Consider the following 23,388-nt stretch of genomic DNA (forward strand, 5'->3'; position numbering starts at 1 on the left):
GTTCTGCCTGCCCTTCTCTGGGCTCAAGCACTGCTGGGTCACACAGCTTCCAGGAGTTGTCACCAGCCCTTCTGGTCAGGGGGCCAGAAGACACTCTCCACAGCGAGTGGGACTATGTCTCAGCTTCCTTTCCTGGGTGTGAGGGGGAGGGGTTGCTCCAGGCTATTCTCAATTTCCCAAACCAGCTCTCTGGTTGGGAGGGGCCAGGAGCTACCCTTAGCCTTGGCTATAGATTAATCTCCCTGCCTACTCATAGCATGGGAACCCTCCCTATACTGGCTTTTGCTCTGGAGGCAATTGACTGTGCTCCCCCACCTCTCAGCTCCAACAGCACTGGGACACAGTTTCCGGGAATTGTCACCAGCCCCTCTGGTCAGATGCAGCTGAAAGACTCTCTTCACAGTGCGTGAGGCTCTTTGCCTGGGCATGGGCAAACCAGGCTCTATGGCCAGCAAAACTCCTCATTTGAGGATCCAAATCAGGCAGAGCTGCACCCTGCTGAGTTCCCTGGTCAGAGTGCACCCTAGACTTGGTTCTGCATATGAGCAAAGCTGCTGGTTGGGATTACTACTTGGGCACTGCAGGTTTGAACTTGGTCTACCAAGATCTGTGCACTGGTTATTGCAAGCCCTTCCCTCTTCTCCATCACAGATTCCCAGTGGTTGAGCCTCACAGTGGTTGAGCACTCCTCGTGGAGTGAAATCAGAGTTGGGGGTCCCACAAAGCAACCCAAGGCTAGAGGGGTTAGCTCCTTCCACTAGTTCCCTGGGTTCTTTTTTTCCACTGCAGGAACTAGAGGTTCAAGGGAGACCTCTCAGCATGGCCCTCTGGTGCAGGGGCCTCACTCTTATGTTCTAGGATTCTCTCAGTGATGTCTTGAATAGTTGTTAGTCGTTCTTCTCGTGAAGGGGACCAAAGTCAGGAATGACCTATTCTGCCATCTTGGTGACGTCATTCCTCACTTTTTAAAAATAAAACCATACATTCAACCTTTTATCCTTATTCAGAAGTCCTTCATTTTACCTTCTTAAAGGAGAAAATAATGACACTGAAACTAATATTAAGTGACCTTGCATAGCAACCTTTTTCATTATCGTGATATTTCAGTGTGACTATACAGATCAAGCTCATTGGTATCCACCAACTCCTACCTACCTCTTCCCCTGATGCCTTTATTGGATACTGATAACACCCTAAAACAATGTCCTGAAGTGGTTGTTGTATAAGTTAAGCTTATATTTTTAGAGCTCCAAGGTTACTTTTAGTATCTCAAAGCTCTTAGCCATTTTGATGAGCCGTAGGAGAGAATCAAGTGGGAAGAGAAACGAGGGGCAGATATCCAGGGGAAAAATCTAGGTGAGAATGGGCATGGAGAAATTTGAGAATGAGATTAGTAAGCCAAAGAAGATTCATATTACATTCAGGATCCAGGCTAGCACTTAACAAGGCTTTTTCGGTATTTCAGAAACTGAATACCTTTGGATAGATCCCAAGGTGGACTCACTTTAAAGTGAATTCATCTTTCTAGCAAACAGTGTCACAATGAGGCTCCTATTATACCTTCTCACTCCTATGGTCTCTTTATTTAGCTTTCATGGATATCTGATTCCTCTACACCAGGAAAACTTTCGGAGTACTAGAAACTTATCTCTGATGTGCTGAAAGGGATAAGTGTTTGTAAATTTTACAGAGCGAATGCTGTAGCTTTCTTGCAGTTTGCTATACAGAGTGGCAACACAATGAAAAACTCAGTTTTACTCTGAAATCTCAGTTGTTCTCCAGAGAAAGCCACTCTCAGCAACCTTCTAGCACCAGAACGTTACACCTAATAGGAGAGGATTCTTAAATTACACTTCTCTCATATTATCATAGATAAATAGAATATTGATCTCTCTACAGGTGGGTGTTATGCAACTGAGGGCAGAGGGGGACTCTGAACTTTTACTTTCTCCCTTCTAGAATGTAAGTGCTATGGGAGCAAGTACTTGTTTTTTTTTTCACTGTAGTGTGCCTAGTACCTACAAGAGGGCCTGGCATAAATTTGAGAAAGGGAGTGATGGAGAGAGAGAGGGCCCTGGATTTAAATTTGGGCTTGTAATATAGTGTTTCTACCATTCAAAAACTCAAAATGGATCTGCCAAAAGAGTAAACCCCTAAACTAGGTGTGGAGAAAAAGGAACCCTCCTACACTGTTGGTGGGACTGTAAGTTGGTGCAGCCAGCATGGAAAACAGTATGGAGGTTCCTCAGAAAACTAAAAATAGAACTACCATATGATCCAGCAATCTGGCATATACCCAGACAAAATTATAATTCAAAAAGATACATGCACCCCTATGTTCATAGCAGCACTATTCACAATAGCCAAGACATGGAAGCAACCTAAATGTCCATTGACAGATGAATGGATAAAGAAGATGCAGTACATATATACAATGGAATACTACTCAGCCATAAAAAATAATGCATGGATGCAACTAGAGATTACCATACTAAGTGAAGTAAGTCAGAAAGAGAAAGACAAATACCATATGATATCACTTATATGTGGAATCTAAAATATGGCACAAATGAACCTATCTATGAAACAGAAACAGACTCAGAGACGTAGAGAACAGACTTGTGGTTGCCAAGTGGGAGACAGGGGAGGGAGAGGGGTGGACTGGGAGTTTGGGTTAAGAGATGCAAACTTTTTTTTTTTTTTTTTTAAAGAAGTCCAGTGATCACACTCTTTTTTTAACTTTTGAGTTTATTTATTTATTTATTTATGGCTGTGTTGGGTCTTCATTTCTGTGCGAGGGCTTTCTCTAGTTGTGGCAAGTGGGGGCCACTCTTCATCGCGGTGCGTGGCCCCCCATTATCGTGGCCTCTCGTTGCGGAGCACAGGCTCCAGACGCGCAGGCTCAGTAGTTGTGGCTCAGGGGCCCAGCCGCTCCACGGCATGTGGGATCCTCCCAGACCAGGGCTGGAACCCGTGTCCCCTGCATTGGCAGGCAGACCCTCAACCACTGCGCCACCAGGGAAGCCCTGGAGATGCAAACTATTACATTTAGAATGGATAAACCACAAGGTCCTACTGTATAGCATAGGGAACTATACCCAATCTCCTGGGATAAACCATAATGGAAAAGAATATAAAAAAAGAATGTATATATGTGTATAACTGAGTCACTTTGCTGTACAGCAGAAATTAGCACAACATTGTGAATCAACTATACTTCAGTAAAAAAATTTAATTTAATTTAATTTTAAAAAGGCAGGGACTTCCCTGGTGGCGCAGTGGTTAAGAATCTACCTGCCAATGCAGGGGACACAGGTTCGAGCCCTGGTCTGGGAAGATCCCACACACCACGGAGCAACTAAGCCCGTGCACCACAACTTCTGAGCCCGCGCTCTAGAGCCCGCGAGCCACAACTGCTGAAGCCCATGCGCCACAACTACTGAAGCCCGTGTGCCTAGAGCCAGTGCTCCTCAACAGGAGAAGCCACCGCAATGAGAAGCCCGCGCACCACAACGAAGAGTAGCCCCCGCTTGCCGCAACTAGAGAAAGCCCGCACGCAGCAACGAAGACCCAACACAGCCAAAAATAAATACATTTTAAAAAGGCAAAAAAAAAGTAAATCCCTAAAATAGAGCAAGCTCAGTATACGGACCTCATATTAAGGCTGGAAAGGGCAAAATTATATATTTTAAAATTTAAAGTGCTGTAGTTTGGGTGAGTCAAGTGCCTGAATTAATAAAATACATCTGGGAATGTTCACTCTTTTTTTTTCAGAATCATGAAGCCTACTTTAATTTACCCCCACGTAATTTGTAATGGCCTCCCTTGTGCTTATCAGTGTTTTTAAGCTGTTGATAATTTCTCCTTCTATTACTTCTCATTTGTCTAACTAAAGCGTAATATGCATTCCCCATTCAGCATATATATTCCCAGAAAAGTGGACTCAAATCGTCCTGTTTTTCTATTTTGACCTGAAAGAAGTAAGAGGAAGGAGGAGAAGTGAGAAGAACTTAGAGATTGTGAGTACATGTTCATTTTCATGGATGAATTAAATCTATGGTGGAAACTGTCGTGGTCTGAGCGCAGGTTGGAAAAGAATTTCCAGACACAAGGCAGAATGTAAGGAAGATAGAGTTTATTAAAGAGAACGGTCGCTGCAAGAACAGCGGGCCACCTTCCTGGTAGCCAGGGAAAGTCGATGATGAGCATGGGTTGCTTGTCTGTTTTTATAGCCAGGGAACAAAGGGACTTGTGAGTCACCTGCCGATTGGGTAGGGTCTGCATGTTTCCAGTGGGATGAATACCTTTCTTTATATGGGATGGGAAAGGAGCAAGGCATGCTGCTTGGGAGGGCTCTGGGACATTGCAGTGGTCTCCTTGTGACAGAGCGATAGGAGTCCTGTAACTCTTTGTTCCGGCCCTTTGAGTTTATCTTGTTCTTTGTCCTTGGAGCACACCACAGAAATCACTATCATCCCTTCCAACAAACAGGTTCCAGTTAAAAATGGTATAATTATTATGAAATAAGTGTTGTCCATTTGCTCTGTTCTTGCTTGGTACTGTCCTAGGTGTTGGACCCAGGTCTATTTTAGACAGACATACTTCTCTTCCTGCTGGCATTTACATTTTAAGATGAACACTGGTGAGAATACCCAATCAGGTTGGCCTGAAAATAAAGCACTGAATAAAAGACATGCAATTGTGACACCATGTTCAGCCAGCCAAAAGAAAGAATATGCCACATTTAAGAGTCACGCCTCCAGCTGGATATATTCAAAGCCATTGAATTGTACAATTTAAGCAGGTGAACCTTATGGTATATAAATTATATCTCAATAGTTTTTTTTTTTTAAAGAAAAGGCTGAGGTAGGCTTGACAATTCTTGAACTTTGGCAGGTTTTCAACAGAAAGTTAAAAAATAACCCATTTTTTACTGTTTGTTTACTGATTGATTTTTACTGATTTCTCCTTGACACCCCCTCCCAACCAAATTTCAAAATCAACATGCAAAGCAATTTCTAAAGTAACCCAAAGAAAAACCCTACAATAAAGTACTAAAAAAAGCTGGTGAAGTTTTGGAATAATTTCTCTTAATGTGTCAAGTTAACTATTATTACCAATTTGTTCCTATGCAGCAATAAGCCAGGAGTTTAATTCTCAAACACAAGAAATAAATATCTTTAGGATAAAGGCTCTAGAAATTTGCAAATCATAGAAGAGTCCTTAGACCTTGATTGAAATTTTCCTGAGAGGCGTCACATTTCATGCTCATTGAAAGGATTCTTGTACTAAAGTGGTCAACTAAATTTTAGAAGAATTTTTTTTTAAGTTGTGATTGTCATAGTACTTGTATTTGTAGCATAGAAAGATGCTAGAGATGCTAAAATAAATATGACTGCACTGAAGTCTGGCAGCATGGCTATCCATACCAATCAGTGAACAGACAATTCCAGTACGGGGGTAGAAGGTGAAGTGAGTTAACTCTAAAATTATACTTTGATTTTATATCCCTTGATTTTCCCCTATATTTTAAATAAGGAATCACCCTAGATTAATAGTTCATATGTAGATTTATTGCATATTTTAAATTGTCTTAGCTTCAGTGATATGTTCCCTAAGGATTAATATGAATGTGAGTACATGAGAAAGATCTTTGTAAGAAAGATCTCTCTAGTCCAAATGGTGTATAAGAAATGCAATGATCTGTTTTTATGAGAATAATTATTTCATTGATATTAGCCCCAAATAATTCACATCATCACTTAGGTCTTCCGATGCCTACTAGCTTTATTTAAAGCAGAGGATGGCAAACTTTGCCTATCAAGGACCACATAGTACATAGTTCAGGCTTTTGTGGGCCATATGATTTCTGTGGTAACTGCCAACTCTGCCACTGTAGCAGGAAAGCAGCCATAGATGAACGAGGGTGGCTGTGTTCCAATAAAACGCTTTATTGACACTGAAATTTGAATTTCATATATTTTTCACAAGTCATAAAATACTTTTGTTGATCTTTTCCCCACCATTTAAAAATGTAAAACCCGTTCTTTGCTTTTGGGTCACAGAAAAACGGGCGGATTTGGCCTGAAGGCTGTAGTTTGCCAATGCCTGTTCTACAGCATTAAGTGTGTGGATAAACCTTCTCTCTAAAAGAATGGTTAAGAATCTTTACCCTACATTATCAGCGTGGCATAGCTTTTTTTTAATCATCGTACACTATTACCTTCCAGGGCCAATGTCTGGAAAATCGTGAGATTTCTATTTGAGTCCCTCCTCCTCACTTCCCAAGATCCCTCTTGCCTTCACTGGTTCCTCCACAGCTGCCCCGGGTCTCCTCCACTGGGGACTATCCACACCTGTGCTTTAAGCTGGGCCTTTTTAACCTGATGCCAGAGACCCCATGAATTTAATGCAAAACTGTGTGTGTGTGTATGTGGGTGGGTGGGTGGGTGCGTGCACACGTGTGTGTGTCTGGGGAAATGGCCCATGATTGGAACATATTCTCAAATAATTCTACAACCAAAAGTTGGTTCAAGACTACTGTTTTAGTTCTTTTCTGCAGCATTTTGCAAACCCACAGATCCTGTTTCCTATCTTTCAGAACCATATCTAAGTAATATTTGCAGGCATGTTAAATGAGATACAGCCCTCTCCATAAAGGGGAAAGGTGGTTTGTGTGGGAGGATATGGACACAGCTGGAGCTGGAGCAGTGGATGTTGCAGCTACATCAGAGTGGCCGCAGGGGGCTTCCGTGAAATCCGTAGAAGGAAGAAAGGAAGTCTCCTTGCAAAAGAAAGTATTTTTATTCAATTGTATTTGTTAAATGGAAAAGAGGGAAAGAATCTTGCACGTCTTCTGTGGTGGAATTTAAGTACTATGTTAAAAAGAGTTATATATTCCCCATTCCCCTCCTCCAAAAATACTGTTTTTCCACAGTATTTAGGCAAACTAAGGAAATACTTTGGCCCTCCTTCCTCATCCTTTAAATATGTGTGCACTTTAACAGTGTCATAAAAACGATACCCAAACACAAAGTTGGAATTACTGGTAGGCTAGAGGACTCAAAGTGCCCCTTCGAATGCTCATGTAGACTTAGACATGCCCTGCCATTCTGTGATCTCTCCCTTCTTTTACTTACCTCCTCCATTTCTTACCAAATTCTTTCTGCCTTCAGTTACCCTCTACCTACTAATTTACATTTTTCCCCTAAAAAGAAATTTATGAGTTAGACTTCTTGCCATGAGCTTCCTGTCTCTACCCCATCACACCTCTTACCTCTCATGGTATTGTAATTGCTAGTTCATTTGCCTGTTTTCCTATGACAAGCTCCTAGGCGACAGGGACTGTGTCCTGGTCACTGTTTGAGCCTCTGTCTAGCACACACACAACTGGTTCTTATTAACCATTTGACAAAGATGTGAATAAAATCTCAACCAGTTACCTGTTCAAGCACCACACACATCCACGTGTTCCCAGAGTCTAAAGACCATTTCCATCTAAACTTACAGGTTTATTCTTCATAATGTCCTTACCGGCCTTTGACCAAAACAATTCAACTCACTTCACAAACCAGACACTTCCAGCCCTAGACAGATGCAGTTCATGTATGTACACATCTTGTAAAATTCCAAATATGTCTAACATATTGTAACAGTACATCTATATCACACAGTGTTACTGTATCACGGCAACAAAGGAAGCACTAGTCTGATTATTTATTGACTCCATATCAATAATTCATAGCTCATTTGCTCCTATGACAGAATCCATTGTTCATTATCTATAAGCATGAAATAGATGCCCAAAAAGCTGTAAAGAAATCCACTCTTCAAAAAACAAATTGGGAGGGAGGACAAATTGCTTGAATTTATAATATTTTTAACTAGAGGGCTAAAAGCTCTACAATTTATTGTCATCTCCTGATGGCAATTCTGAAGCATCCTAACAGTATTTTAAAAGCTATAGTAAATAATAAGGTTTGGGGATTACACTATCTGATCTCTCACTCATTTTCAGCCCTTTTCTTTCTTTAATTTTTCCTGTCTCTAAATTCTGTGTGTGCTGAGGCTGATCACTGCATTGATTCTGAAGGGAGATAGGAACTGGAATCACTAGAAACCAGGGTAGAGCTTGTGAATGGAATGGCTGACTGGAGAGTTGGGGGGAAAGTTCCCAGGAAGATAGCAGCTCTGAAAGTGACTGCAGTCTGTACTAGGTGGGTCATTTCTACTTTTTGTCTACCTGACTGTTGCCTGCCTTCCCCCACCAGAAGGTAAGCTCTATTAGAGCATAACTGTTTTGTTCCCCACTGTACCTTTACCACCTAGAATAAACCCACGTAGAGCAGATGCTTAGTAAATATTTGATGAACGAATGATTACTGGGGAGATAGCATCTCCAGTATGTAATTAACCCAACTTTACCTTTCCCTTCCTATCCTCCATGGATTAGATCAAATTGGCTTCATGATCCTCAGGGATCACAGCTAAGGATTCCTTAATGGGTTACACCCACAACTCAGCAACTATATGGAGCAGGTTTCTCAAACATTTTGATGGTAAATCTTAGTAAGATATAAATTTCACATGAGCATAAGTATACACACCCACCCACACACATACCTGAAATTAAAGTTTCACAAAACAGTACTACATTTTCTAATTTTTATTATTATTATGATAATTATTATTTTGCTGGTCCCAGACCACCACTAATTTCATGTACAACCCACTAATAGATGGGAACATGGAGTTTGAACAACATTGCCATAGATCATGCTCAGTCCTGCCCAGCTGTTCCTGACTGGCAGTCAGGAGAGCCCTGCTCCAGGCAGGAGGTAGTAGAAAAAAGACCATAGCTTTTCTAAGACGTGAATGCAAATTCTCCTCCCACCACAGGGTGAAACTAGGGCAAAAACTTCTCAGCCTCAGTTTCTTGGAAAAGGAAACTGAGGAACGGAAAACCTCCTTATCTGGAAGAAGAGGATAATATCCTTGTGGGGCTTCTGTGAGGACTAAACAAGACAGTGTATAGCACGGTTTCTCAACCTTGCCACTACTGACATTTGGGGCTGGATAATTCTTCTTGTGGGTGCTGTTCGTGCATTGTAGGGTGTTAAATAACATCCCTTGCCTCTACCCACTAGATGCCAGTAACACCCCCTCCTGCTATGACAGCCAAAAATGTCATAGATGTCATAGAATTGACATAGAATTGACATAGAATGTCATAGAATTGACAAAGATGTTGTCAATTCTCCCCTGGGTGGGGGGCAAACAACCCCTGGTTGAGGATCACTGGTGTTATATAAAGTGTCTGCCACAGCCCCTGGCCACCATTATTCCCTAACGTTTCTTGCTTTGAAGAGATTGGTTTAGTTTACAGGAGAGGACATACAAGAAACACAGCACCAAGCTGTGTGTCCATCATAGTAAGTGAGGACATGAGCACTGTGGTGGCAGGAAGACACAAAAACCATGTCAGCTGTGCCATAATGAGGGGCCAGACTGAGTTTGGAGTCAGAGGAATGTTATATGGTGAGAACACTATTGCAGGCAGTTGCATTTCAATGGAGGCTTTGGGAAGAGGGAATGAAGATCTGAGTTAGACTCAGGTGGGTTAGGATGGTGGGGCCTGCTGAGACTGGATGTGGAGGACGAAGGAGACCAAAGCAAAAGACCAAAGCAGGCACCCCCAGCTGGAGGATTTGGTGGAGCAGAGGGGTGATGAAGTTGGTAATGTTATTGCGGAAAGTAGGAATGGGAGAGTGGCAGAAAGGCCAGAAGTCAGTGATGAGTGTGGCTGCTTCTGAGGAGTGGACTATCTTACTCGGCACCCCAGTGCAGAAAGCAGCACACTCCTAGCCGTGAGACAGAACTCCGGAATGAGGACAGCTTATTGTTTGAAAAGAAGTCAGAAGTCGTCATTTCTCCAATTTGCGTAACGGCCCAGAAAGGAATCCCCTCAGTCCTGCAACAGTGGGTGTACTTCCTTGGACAGTGTGCAGAAATACTTGAATTGAGCAAAAATCTAGTAAGCAAAAGAAAACTAAGCCATAAAACAAATAAAATGTGGATTTCTATTTATAATTCCTTTTTAACTGTAAAGAGCACTTACCTAAGATTACACCATTACCATCACAGTTAATATACTTTATTGGGCATTTGTATCCTTTATTGAGAAACAGAATGCCTATTACCCTATGACACAAGGAGAAAGCAAAAGTATTAGTATTTTTTCCATGATCTCTCATCCCTTTTTGTAGAATATTAGTTGTAAATACCTTTCATGCACAGATTTTTTAAAACATTAATTTATTTATTTATGGCTGCGTTGGGTCTTCGTTGCTGCGTGCAGGCTTTCTCTACTTGCGGTGAGCAGGGGCTACTCTTTGTTGCGGTGCGCAGGCTTCTCATTGCAGCGGCTTCTCTTGTTGCGGAGCACGGGCTCTAGGCGCGCAGGTTTCAGTAGTTGGGGCATGTGGGCTCAGTAGTTGTGGCTCGCAGGCTCTAGAACGCAGGCTCAGTAGTTGTGGCACACAGGTTTAGTTGCTCCGCGGCATGTGGGATCTTCCCGGACCAGGGCTCGAACCTGTGTCCCCTGCATTGGCAGGCGGATTCTTAACCACTGCGCCACCAGGGAAGTCCTCATACACAGATTTTTAAGTTAAATTGTAGGTTAACTAATAGAAGCTTTTATTTAGGTATAGGAAACTTTAAGAGTAAATTATATAGCTGCATGCCCACAATGTCCACAATGGTATGTGTGTTTCTTTTCTAAAACATGCTGGAATATGTGAATTTGAGCTCACAGTAAAACAAAGACTCTATGAAAACATGTCATAATTATTAAAATAAAGGTGGAAAACTTCTGGGAGAAAAAGCATTTAATGTTTAAAAAAAAACAAACCAGTAATCTTATAAGTAAACAGCTGGTAGAATGTTATATAAAGCTAGTTTCTTCAGTAGGGAAACAGAGATCTACGATAAAATAACGAATACCAACAGTACATTGTATACAACGTCCGGGTGTCAGATAAGCACAAAATGCCAATTAAATACCACCAAGAGAGCAAGGAAATTTCCACTCCCAGCAACATATGCCTCTACAAACCAGAAAGGGCTTGGTGAACCATGGGTAAGCTTACAATTCCCAGGGTGACTGAGTAGGAAGCTCATTGTTTAAAAGTGAAATTATATTCCCCTGTTTCTACTGATCTTCATGAGGCATAGGCAGATTTCAGAGACAGGAAGCATTGGTTAGGTGCTGTGGTAGCCAGACTCCAAGATGGCCCCCAAGGACTCTGCCTCCTGGCATTCACACCCTTAGGTAGTTCTCTCCCAAACGGTACCAGCCTTGGTCTGTGTGACCAAGAGCATACAGCAAAGATGGTATGCCACCTCCAAGATTAGGTTATAAAAGATTGCAGCTTCTGTCTGGGTGCTCTCAAATTACCCCTCTCCCTCCCCACCTCAGATCACTTGCTCTGTGGTGAGCAGTCCTACGGAGTGGTCCTCCTGGCCAGGAGATGAAGCTTCTAGCCGACAGCCAGTGAGGAACTGAGGGCTGCCAACAGCCTCGTGAGTGAGCTTGGAAGCAGATTCTCTGCCTGGACAGATGAGCCTGGAGGTAAACGCAGCTCCAGCCAACACCTTTACTGCAACCTTCTGGAGATACTCTCAGAACCACTGTGCTAAGCCACTCCCAGATCCTTGACTCTCACAGACTAGTATGAGATAATAAATGATAGCTGTTTTACACTGCTAAGTTATGCAGCAATAGATAACTAATACAGATGACTTCCTTGTCTTTCACCGAGAGAACTCTAAGAAAACTGGATGAAGTTAGTTTTGCTAATCTAGCAGAACACCAGCACGGGAAAAAATAAATAAACCTAGGACAAAAAATCAAGCAAGTGAATAATCCTTTAAGGAGGAATAGTACCTCATTAGATGGCTCCTATAGTGTTTATTCCTTATTAATGAAGTATTAACACCTGTATAATCTTCAAAAAATTTTCATTATACCCATGAAACTATGCTAGGTTGAGCATGTCTGCTGAGACAAAGGAGAGAGAAAACACTTATGTACTTCCCCTCATTTGTCTTCAGGGGGTTGGCGGCTCACTCAATAATTGTACGTTGAACTTCTACTTCTATAAAACTATTAAATGAGGTATAAAAATGAAATTCAAATGGCACATGAAGAGCAAAATGTCAAACACTGGAGGAATGGTAAATTATGACACAGATATATTATGGACTTTTAATGGAACCATTTGAAAGAATTTCGATGAAGAACATTGAAATTGAAAAATGTTATGGATATACTGCTAATATAGAACTATACCTATAGAGTGTTACACTATATATAGAGAGAATACGTAATGTAATACTAAGCAATATACATTAAAGAAGAAAAGGGGTATGCATGAAGTTTTAATTGTGATTGTCACTGGGAGTGAGATTATAGGAGAATTTTTTGGTAGGGCAGGTAGAGCAGGAGGTGTTTCCTCATAGGATAACATAGCCAGTAGGTCTGGAGTTAAAAATTCTAGCTGTGCCACTTAACAACTATATAACTTTTGGCCTGCTAGTTAATCTTTACCTCTCTATGCTGCAGTTTCCTAATCTATGAAATGGGGATAATGTTAATAATGTCAGTGCCTACTTCATAAGATTGATGTGAAGATTAAATGAAAAAATACAGGTAATGTATTTAGCACAAGGGCATGTTATATATTAAACAAGCAACGAGTTAACAACCATATTCTCTTCGCTGTGTTTTCTGCATGACACATATCATTTTCATAATAAAAAGAAACAAAATAAAAAATAAGACACCTTTCCTTGCCCACTAAACTATCACCATGGCAAATCACAGATAACTGACAGAAAGATGTCTGTGACACACCAAAGATATAATATAAAGTACCAATCTTCAACTTATGGGGTTATGTCCTAATAAATCTATCATAAATTGAAAATATCTTAAGTCAAAAATGCATTTAGGGCTTCCCTGGTGGTGCAGTGGTAAAGAATCTGCCTGCCAATGCAGGGGACACGGGTTCGAGCCCTGGTCCGGGAAGATCCCACATGCCATGGAGCAACTAAGTCCACGCGCCACAACTACTGAGCCTGCGCTCTAGAGCCCGACGTGCCACAACTACTGAAGCCCGCGCACCTAGAGCCCGTGCTCTGCAACAAGAGAAGCCACTGCAATGAGAAGCCCACGCACCGCAACGAAGAGTAGCCCCTGCTCGCCACAACTAGAGAAGGCCCGCACACAGCAACGAAGACCTAACACAGCCAAAAATAAATAAATTAAATAAATAAATTTTAAAAAAATTCAGTAACTTAAAAAAAATAGAATGTATGATATATATGTATATGTATAACTGAATCACTTTGCTGTACAGCAGTAATTAACACAACACTGTAAATCAACTTCAATAAAAAAAATTCAAAGTATGGTTTCTACTGAATCGTATCACTTTTGCACCATCTTGAAGAATTATAAGTCAAACCATCGTTAAGTTGGGGACTGTCTGTATTAGTAAATACATAACACCTATTACATAACCCCTACTCATGACTGCACTTTTTAAAATTTCTAAGTGATTTTAATTTCCTTGCAAGGTAGGGGCCACACAGATAATTTAACAGTTAAGTTCATAACTATATATTTTAGTTTGGGATTGGATTTGTGGTAAGAATGGGAGTATCCCATTGTATTGCACCCCCTAGGGTTGTGCAGAGCAGAATCTGTACAACCAAGCATGGTGGAGTAGGGCTGGGGTTGGTGGTATTAATAGGTATCTCTACATGATGGGGAGTATTTAGAGAGGGTCTTAGAGGCAGTGGGTTTTAAGACCATTTCTTGACGCAGAGGTAAATCAAGAGATGCAGGGACTACGTGATCCCAACCTAGGCCCTTGCTAGCCTCTCCTAATTGTGCTGATACTGGGACCAGCTATAGCTCCAGATGTTAAGGGCCCTGCTTTGCAAGGTCATCTGTTATGTCCCATGTCATCATGAAGCTGTGGTTGGTCACTGGACTAACCCAAGAACATGCCTTTTAGGCTAATCCTGGACTTCAAAAACTAGCCAAAATGTTATTAGGCCTGCATCCACAGCAATGAAAATAGCATAAAATTGAAAGTTTGAAAACAATCTGAATGTCCAACAATAAGGGACTGTTAAATAAAGATAGTGTTTCAAGCTGATAAACTAGTATACAGTCATTAAAAATGAAAATTAGAAAGAGTAGGTGCTAATAAGTTATAGTAAAGTTATAATAAAAAAAAGACAGAAAAGTAAGTAAACTGTAACTATATAAATCATTTATGCTTATGGACAAGGCTTAAAAGGAAAAATAGGGTTTCCCTGGTGGCTCAGTGGTTAAGAATCCACCTGCCAATGCAGGGGACACGGGTTTGAGCCCTAGTCCGGGAAGACCCCACATGCCACAGAGCAACTAAGCCCATATGCCACAACTACTGAGCCTGCACTCTAGAGCCCACGAGCCACAACTACTGAGCCCGCACACCACAACTACTGAAGCCCACACGCCTAGAGCTCATGCTCCGCAACAAGAGAAGCCACCACGATGAGAAGCCCGTGCACCGCAATGAAGAGTAGCCCCCGCTCACAGCAACTAGAGAAAGCCCGTGCACAGCAACGAAGACCCAATGCTGTCAAAAATAAATAAATAAATAAAATAATTTTTTTTAAGTTAAAAATAAATAAAAACAAAAAAATCAGAAAAATTTGTTCAGGTGGTAGAATTAAAATGACTATTTCATGAATTGCCTTTATTGATAAAATATGCTTGTGTAAATAATTTTAAAATATATTCATATTTTTAAACCTAGAAATTTGACTCAGCAATTCTATTTCTAGAAATGTAGTCTAAAAAAATAAAATAGAAAAAATATACATTTAAGATTATTCAAAATAAGCATTATTTATAATAGAGAAATATTAGAAGTAACCTATGCTGCTAAAAATAGGGTCAGTTACATCAAGAGAACTGTGTGGTTACATCCTGAGACCTGTATAGTTATTGAGATGATGCAGATTTATGTTTATAAATATGGATAAATGTTGCTGATATGATGCTAACCTAAAGAGAATACAGCTATGCATATACCAACACAAAGTTTGAAAGGATGCAGGCCGAAATATTAACAGTGGCTATGTCTGAGCTTTGCTGTTTCGGTGATTATTTGAATTTTTGCCTAATCTGGATTTCCAATTCTTCTACAATTAAAATGTACAGCTGGGCTTCCCTGGTGGCGCAGTGGTTGAGAGTCTGCCTGCCAATGCAGGGGACATGGGTTCGAGCCCTGGTCTGGGAAGATCCCACATGCCGCGGAGCAACTAGGCCCGTGAGCCACAATTACTGAGCCTGCGCATCTGGAGCCTGTGCTCCGCAACAAGAGAGGCCGCGACAGTGAGAGGCCTGCGCACTGCGATGAAGAGTGGCCCCCGCTCGCCGCAACTAGAGAAAGCCCTCGCGCGGAAACGAAGACCCAACACAGCCAAACAAATGGGTAAATAAATAAATAATTTTTTTTTAAAAAGAACCAAAAGCCCCCCAAAAAAAAACTGTTAAAAAAAAATGTACAGCTTATGTAATTTTAAAAAGGGGGAGAAATTTAGGCATACAACTGTGCTGCATATTCTTTCTTATCTTCTTGCCTGAAACAGTCAGAGGCCAGTTTGATGTCCAGGTGGCATGTGGACAGTTGTGTTGAGCCCTGGTACACACCCCTGTCAGATGCACAGATGCGAGCAGCTATGGGAACCTGTGGTCCAGGGGAATGAGTAGCAATCCCAGAGTTAGTCTTAGTTCTACCCCTACTTCTTCAGGGCTTTGGACAAGTCCCTTAACTGCCACTTCTAATATTTTTTGAAAGCAAATTGAAAATAAATTCCCTGAGTCTTATTTCTCTGTTTACCAAATGAGAAAATAATGTCGGTCTCTCCCATCTTGCAGAGGGGCTTTAAGAATCAAGTGAGGGCTTCCCTGGTGGCACAGTGGTTGAGAGTCTGCCTGCCAATGCAGGGGACACGGGTTCGAGCCCTGGTCTGGGAAGATCCCACATGCCGCGGAGCAACTAGGCCCGTGAGCCACAACTACTGAGCCTGCGCGTCTGGAGCTTGTGCTCCGCAACAGGAGAGGCCACGACAGTGAGAGGCCCGCGCACCGCGATGAAGAGTGGCCCCCACTTGCCGCAACTAGAGAAAGCCCTCGCGCAGAAACGAAGACCCAACACAGCCATAAGTAAATAAATAAATAAATAAATAAATAAATAAACCCAAAAGTTTAAAAAAAAAAAAGACTTTTAAGAATCAAGTGAAAGAATAGGGAAATATTTCTAAACATGTCAACATCATCATTTCAAAATGACAAATATGGACATTATGAAACAACGTGGGAAAATGTTTTCAAAATAAGTGAAAAAGAAAACATCACATCCTTGCACAGACACACTGATGACACTGATATAAAACAGGTGTTGCAGTAGAACGGGGAGTAATATTTTTACAGTATTTTATTGAGACGTAATTTACATACAATAAAATGCCTAAATCTTAAGTTTACAGTTCAATGACTTTTTTCATAGGTATACAACTATTGGACAATCACCCAGATCGAGGTAGAGAACGTTTCCTTCTTCCCACAGAGTTCATTCACGGTCATTTCCAGTCAATCCTCACCCCCACCCCAGAGGTAATCTGACCTTCATTTTAACCATAATGTTAATGTTTAAAGGTTGGTCAGGAAATTCCTGGCAGTCCAGGGACTCTGTGCTCTCACTGCTGAGGGTCCAGTTTCAGTCCCTGGTCAGGGAACTAAGATTCCACAAGCCCGCGGGGAAAAGGTTATTCAAAAATCCATTCAAGGTCATTTGACATGGAACCTGAAGTCCTGGGTTCATGCCTGAGATCTGCCCTTTCCTATGGGGAAGTCACAAATGCTTTTTGTGCCTCCCATTCCTCATCTGTTTAATGGGAATGATAATTCTCCCATGGCCTTCGTGGCTGTGGGGAAATTTAAAGCACCATGAGTGAGTCCTGTTGCGGTGCCTGCTCACGGGATGCACTTCACAAACGTTTGTTGCTTGTGTATTTTCCCTGTAGTGATTAGTGTTCCAGGGGCTGAAGTCCTGGGTTTGGATCTCTGTTGTCTCCCAACCCAGCTGAGCGACCTCGGTCAACTTTTAATCTATCTCTTTCACAATTTCATCATCTGTAAATTAAATACCTTATTATTTTCAGAATATATAACGTGCAGAGAAAGGCACAAGAATCTGCATGCAAAAAGATTTTGAAAGCTGGAGCTAGGGCACTATTCTGAACACTGGGAGGCTTTCCCAGGTCATTGTTTTAAACCCTTTTGGAAATGGGCTCAGAGGACCTTAAACACAGTGGATTAGTGACGGAAGTAAGATCAGCTTTGTGTCATGTCCAGGTTTGACCTTCACACCACCAGACATCTCTCTTCATAGCCATATAATTTAAAAAGAACAATGAAAGCATAAAATATTATAGGGAAACCACTGTCAAATTTTCTTTCACTGACAATTTTTTTTAAAACAGGACTATTTTGTCTCAGAGACTACATAATTACTTTTCGTTATCTTGTCGTCACATACTTTTTTTTTTTTTTAATTCATCTAGTTGATCCATGCTTATTGAGTCCTTCTGTGTGCCAGGCACTGTTCTGGGCACTGGACATAAGCAGTGAACAAACCAGACAGAGACCCTATTCTCATGGAGCATACATTCTGGTGTGGGAGGTGGTGGTTGACAGAAAATATATACAGCTCCCTGATCTCTTATCTCCAGTGATGAAACTGAAAAAGCTACGAAGAAGTAGTACCCTTGTCCCTAAACAGTATTCTTTTTATAAGGAAATATTTGTTTGGATTTACCTAAAAGTCAATCACTTTCTACGCTCACCATCTTTTCTTTTTTTTTTTTGAATTTTATTTTATTTATTTTTTTATACAGCAGGTTTTTATTAGTTATCCATTTTATACACATCAGTGAATACATGTCAATCCCAATCTCCCAGTTCATCACACCACCACCCCGCCGTGGCTTTCCCCCCTTGGTGACCATACGTTTGTCCTCTACATCTGTGTCTCTATTTCTGCCCTGCAAACCGGTTCATCTGTACAGTTTTTCTAGGTTCCACATATATGCATTAATATACGATATTTGTTTTTCTATTTCTGACTAACTTCACTCTGTATAACAGTCTCTAGATCCATCCACGTCTCAACAAATGACTCAATTTCGTTCCTTTTTATGGCTAATAATCCACTGTATATATGTACCACATCTTCTTTATCCATCCATCTTTCGATGGGCATTTACATTGCTTCCATGTTATCACATACTTCTAAGCCAACATAGTGTCATCTATATCCATGACAACAGCTTCCAGTGCCTACTTCTGCCTTCACCATGGGAACATGGAAAAACACAAGCATAATTGAGAGAAAAATCCCCAGAAAACTGGATTTAATACAAAGTAAAAAAGGCAAGCTTGGCAAAGCAAGCACTATTAGTAAAACACCTTGATGGTAAGAGCAAAGTGGAAGCTGAGTATTTACAGTATATTATTAAAGGCAAAGCAGGAGAAGTTGTGCTTAGAAGCATTTCTAATAGCATTGTTTTATTTTTCAATTCCAAAGGTAATTCTTATTCATTCTAAAAAAGAAATGCTAAAATTGAGAAAAATTCACTATGTGAGTATTTTGATATATATTCTTCAATCTTTTTCAAGCATACTTAAAAAAATCTTAGAATCATATTAGATATAAACTCAGCTGTGCAAGGACTGTAACTTTTGAAACTCTTCTATATAAATGAACTTAATATTTTTTTCAAGCCCCCTTCCATCTAGGAGTAGAAATTGACTCTCAGTAGATTTAATATCCCTCCCCTTTCTCCGCCCAAGGCTGGGGGGAGGGAAGAGAAGGCTAATGCCAGGTCTGAGCTCATTTTCATCTATCTACACTGGCTTCTTCAACTTTTGAATCTTAAAAATCTTCATCTCTTCCACTGAGATGATGACTACCACATATTGAACGGGGAGAGAGCAAATGGTTCTAGGAAATGTGGGGGATCCTTTCTTAATCTCCCCAAAACATAATTACATTTTGTTCAACTGCAACTTATTCCCTCATATGGATATTATAATTTATTTAACTACCTTCTATTATTAGATATTTTAGGGGGAGTTTTATTTGCTTCCTTAGCACAAATTCCTTCAACTGAGATTGCTGCATCATGTGATATGCTAATGTTTAAGGATTTTGAAACAAAATGTCAAATTATCCTTGATTGTAGGAATTTACCCTTCCATCATAATATGAATTTCTATTTATTTGTACATTCCACACAATATGGTTTTGATCTCTCAGAATTGAAATAAATCATAAAATTAATATATGTTAATTTAAAAAATTAAGCAGTGCCAAAGACCAATCAGCAGAAAGTGAAAACCCTGTTTCTCCCAACTCTACTCTCCACTGCTTTATCAATATCTTTCCAGGATTTTTTCAGATAGTAAGGTAGAGGTAGATAGATGATAGATAGAGAAAGCGGGGGGCCAGAGAGACAGAGACAGAGAGACAGAGACATAAAAAATATATATAATATAATGTAACACAGAGATATATATGTTTTTAAAAAACAAAAAATAGAAACATACATATTGTTTTATAACTTTTTAAACCTAATATATTATAAACGGATTCATCTAATAAATATTACTGAATATCTACAATAGTATATAAAACATTGTTTTCTATGCTGTTTTTCCATGTCAATAAATATAAATCTGTATAATCATTTCAATGGGTACATAATATTCCATGCTATAATACACCATAAGTAATTAACAAATTCTCTACTATTATCATTTAAAGCTACATTTAATTCTTGTACAACCACCTTTGTATTTTTGGATTATTTTCTTAAATTAAATTTCCAGAAGGGGAAATGCAGAGGCAATGGACATGGACATTAAAAATGTTAATACAGGGCTTCCCTGGTGGCGCAGTGGTTGAGAATCTGCCTGCCAATACAGGGGACACGGGTTCGAGCCCTGGTCTGGGAAGATCCCACATGCCGCGGAGCAACTGGGCCTGTGAGCCACAACTACTGAGCCTGCACGTCTGGAGCCTGTGCTCCGCCGCAACAAGAGAGGCTGCGACAGTGAGAGGCCCGCGCACCGCGATGAAGAGTGGCCCCTGCTCGCCGCAACTAGAGAAAGCCCTCGCACAGAAACAAAGACCCAGCACAGCCAAAAATAAATAAATAAATATTTTTTTAAAAAATGTTAATACATACTCCCAGATTTATCCCAAGAGATGGTTAACCTCACCAATAGGGTATGAGAATTCTTGCTTCTCAACATCTTTACCAAAATGGGCACTCCTTGTCTTCTTAATTTTTGCCAACCAGATAGTCAAACAAACAAAATAAAAACCTCAGCTTGCTATTCTATTTTGGTTTTAATTAGTACTTATTTCTATATATAGTTGAGAGAGCCAATGAAACTTCTGAGCAGGGAAGGAAGGACTTTGCTCATCAATGTGAGGGCTGGAGTTTCAGGAGGAGGCCTAGAGGCAGGGAGACCTGATGTGAAATACTGAGGTGTGAAGCAGGCTGTGAAGGTGGGATTGGCGCTTCAGGGTAGTCAAAATCCAATTAAAATCATCTGGATGAAATATCAGGACAGTGTGGACTGATGTGGTTATGACTAAGAAAGATCAAACTGAATCATTTATATAGTCCTTTAAGAAAGAATTAACAAAAAGAGGATGATATGCATGACAAATTTGGGTGCATTTAGCCAGTTGTATGGAGGGGAGAGGGAACCTGACCCTAATGCTCATGAATGAATAAATGACCTGCCCCAGTGTACCCTGGGGGGGAGAGCTAGATAGTTCATTCAAACCTACCATGACCTGGATTTTTTTTTCTATTTAGCAGAATAATTTTTTTCTCCTGAAGGAAATCATGCTCACAAGGGAAAAAAAATCAAACATTACTAATATTTATACAGCAAAAAGCAAGTGTCCTTGTCTTAAGATTGCCAGAGTTAGACACTGCTTTCCTTCCCTCTCTAGGTATAGTAATGATAATAGCTCACATTTGTTTTAGTGGTTACTACGTGCCAGAAACTAAACTTCCTACATATATTAACTCATTCAACACCCCCCCAACTCTCAGAATATGTTCAGTTTATGATCTCGTTTTTCAGCTGAGAACACTGTATCACAGAGAGTTCAGTAACTTGAGCAAGGTCGCAGGATTTATAAGCAGTGGAGCTGGAATTCAAACCCAGATGACCTGGCTTCACAGCCTGTTTGCTTAATCTAATCACACTGCCCAAAGTTCTTTTCAAGATAGAGGGATGGACATTTGTGTCCAGAAATGACACAAAGAGACAAGGGCCACTAAAAGGGCTTTACATTATTTCCTATCACAGGGATGCTAAGCAGATTTCATCTACCTGACTTCAGAGATGGTGTTTCCCCCTGACAGGTAGGGGTGGACCCAAGTGGTTTGTCCATAGCTGCACATTATTACCATTTCTCATCTGTCATTCCTGGGTTATATAAGTATAGGGATAGTGTCTCTATATAACTTTTAACAAAGTAGTTACAAATTCACCTTGGACATTATTATTTTTCAATCCATAACTACCTTATTCTTTTTTATCAGCTGATATTCCATTTCCTTATTTAACCAATCCTCTGGTAATAGATATTTAGATTGTTTCTAAACAATGCCGCAATGAATATCTTTGGGTAGAAGTCCTTTCCATAAGTGAAAGCCACACTATATTCCTAGTTGTGAAATCATTATACCAAAAGGTATATGCATTTTAAAGTTTAACAGATTGTACTTAATTGCCCCCCCCAAGGTACACCAATCTGCATTGCCATCAAAGTGTATGAGAGCATCCACTTCGTGGATTAAATACAGTTGACTCTTGAACAACTTGGAGGTTAGGGGCGCCAACTTCCATGAAGTCAAAATCCACATATAACTTTACAGTCGGCCCCCCATATAAGTGGTTCTGCATCCTGGGATTCAAAGAAATGTGGATCATGTAGAACTATAGGAGGTATTTAGTGGGAAAAAAAATCTGGTATAAGTAGACAGCACAGTTCAAACCCTTGTGGTTCCAGGTAAATATACCTCTGTCTGACCATCCCCACCCTCACCTCCAGAAATCCATACACTGATTCCGTGCTTCCAGGAAGCTTTTTTTTTTTTTTTAAATTTTTATTTATTTATTTATTTATTTATTGGCTGTGTTGGGTCTTCGTTTCTGTGCGAGGGCTTTCTCTAGTTGTGGCAAGCGGGGGCCACTCTTCATCGCGGTGCGCGGGCCTCTCACTATCGCGGCCTCTCTTGTTGCGGAGCACAGGCTCCAGACGCGCAGGCTCAGTAGTTGTGGCTCACGGGCCTAGTTGCTCCGCGGCATGTGGGATCTTCCCAGACCAGGGCTCGAACCCGTGTCCCCTGCATTGGCAGGCAGATTCTCAACCACTGCGCCACCAGGGAAGCCCTCCAGGAAGCCTTTTGGTCAGTAATTCTGCCCCCTGGGCAGAAGAGGAATACAGTTGATAGAGGACATGCCTATTCCCTTCACTGGATACTTATGTGCTCTTCATTGTAAAATTAACAAATAGACATGGTATGGTTAACCTAAGCCTGTCTGCTTAACTCTGGCTTATGGACAAAAGCAAATTTCTAGAGCCACAAATCTGTGCATGAGACCCCAAAATGCTGTGACAACATCAAGGCACTGGTCATCACAGGTGGGGCCTTATGCTTTCGATGATAAGTTTGTTTGTTTGTTTTAAGTCAGATATGACTCCAGTTGTCTTTTTTTTTTAAATATTTATTTATTTGGTTGCATTGGGTCTTAGTTGCAGCAGGCAGGCTCCTTAGTTGCGGCTCACCAGCTCCTTAGTTGTAGCATGCAAACTCTTAGTTGCAGCATGCATACAGGATCTAGTTCCCGGACCAGAGACTGAACCCGGACTCCCTACATTGGGAGTGCGGAGTCTTAACCACTGTGCCACCAAGGAAGTCCCTTGATAATAAGTTTTAAAGTTAACATTACTGGGGGTAGAGGGGTAGAACATGTAGAACCTTGTAGATCACTGAAAGGACTTTGGCTTTTACTCTGTAGTGGGAAACTATTGAAGGATTGCCATCAGAGGAGGATCTTTAAGGGGAAAAAATGCAGTAGAATTATCCTTTTCTCACTGGTCCTCCAAAGGGGTTTTGTGAGAACTTGGTTAGTTGGTGTCACATTTAGAAGCCCTCTATTTAGTTGTTCTT

Source organism: Balaenoptera borealis (assembly GCF_965194805.1).
Source record: "Balaenoptera borealis genome assembly, chromosome: 7".
NCBI classification, from domain to species: Eukaryota; Metazoa; Chordata; class Mammalia; order Artiodactyla; family Balaenopteridae; genus Balaenoptera; species Balaenoptera borealis.